The sequence below is a fragment of the Chrysochloris asiatica genome, unplaced genomic scaffold (genome assembly GCF_000296735.1).
Source record: "Chrysochloris asiatica unplaced genomic scaffold, ChrAsi1.0 scaffold00010, whole genome shotgun sequence".
NCBI classification, from domain to species: domain Eukaryota; kingdom Metazoa; phylum Chordata; class Mammalia; order Afrosoricida; family Chrysochloridae; genus Chrysochloris; species Chrysochloris asiatica.
In genome coordinates this window covers 31,090,541-31,091,893 of record NW_006408528.1, presented here as the reverse complement: position 1 = coordinate 31,091,893, position 1,353 = coordinate 31,090,541, and positions in this window count along the sequence as shown.

Genomic DNA, 1,353 nt, shown 5'->3' with positions numbered 1-1,353 from the left:
AGAATGAATACTTTTCTTATTTTTTGAAATTTTGATCTCATTTTAAAGTTTAACTTTTTTTTAAAAAAAAAATCAAACTTTTATGTAAACAATCAACATGTATCACACACAATTTAACCAAAAAGGTAAAGATCATCCACATTACCATTCTCACCTTCTTCATAGTGTTCCTCTGAAAGAGTCTCAGATCAAAACCTCCATTGGTGAACTGTTGTCAACAATTATAATATCTGCTGTAATGCCTGAAGGAACTGTTTGAGCCTCTTCTTGGGGAAGTGTTGTCTTCTTCAGAGATATGTCCAGTGCTTGCCTACTTTGCATTTACTTTTTTGCATGAACTTTTTTATATTTAGGAAAGCCAGAATGAGCATTCCTGTCTGCCATTGAAACAGATTCAGTGCTTGGTCATCTCTTCAGCACTCTTAGTAGTTTGAAAATATGAAACATGCTACCTTACAGTGAACCTCTTCTGCACTTATTTGTCTGCAGACCACATTGCAGAGTATAAGTATTCTGAAACACTTAATTGTGCTCATGAGGAACTTGTACATTAACCAAGAAGCAATCATTCAAACAAAACAAGGGACACTGAATGGTATAAATCAGGAAAGGTGTGTGGCAGGATTATATTCTGTCACCATACTTATTTATTCTTTCTGATGAACATAAAGATTGAAGAAAGACTCATAAACAACCTGCAATATGCAGCTGATACAACCTTGCTTGCTGAAAATGAAGAGGACTTAAAATACTGATGAAGATCAAAGACAACAGCCTTCTGTATGAGTTGCTCCTCAAAGTAAAACAAAACAAAACAAAACAAAACAAAAATACTCACTACTGCAACAATAAATAACATCATGATAAATGGAGAAAAAAATATAGTTGCTAAAGACTTCATTTTGCTTGAATCCACAATCAATACTCATGGAAGCAGCAGTCAAGAAATCAAATATTGTATTGCATGTGGCAAATCTGCTGCACAAGACCTCTTGAAAGTGTTGAAGACCAAAGATGTTAGTTTGAGGACTAAAGTGCACCTGACCCAACACAAGGTATTTTCAGTAGTCTCATATGCAGTTGAGAAGTTGGAAAGTGAATAAGAAAGACCATAGAAGAATTGATGCATTTGAGTTATGGTTTTGGAGAAGAATGTTAAAAGTACTGTGGACTGCTAGAATAAACAAATCTGTATTGGAAGAGGTACAACCAGAATACTCCTTAGAAGCCAGGATGGCCAGACTGTGTCTCTTACTTTGGACATATTATCAGGAGGAACCAGTCCCTGGAGAAAGATATCATGCTAGGGAAAGTTTAAGGTCATCAAAAAAGAGAAAGACCCCCAATGAGTTG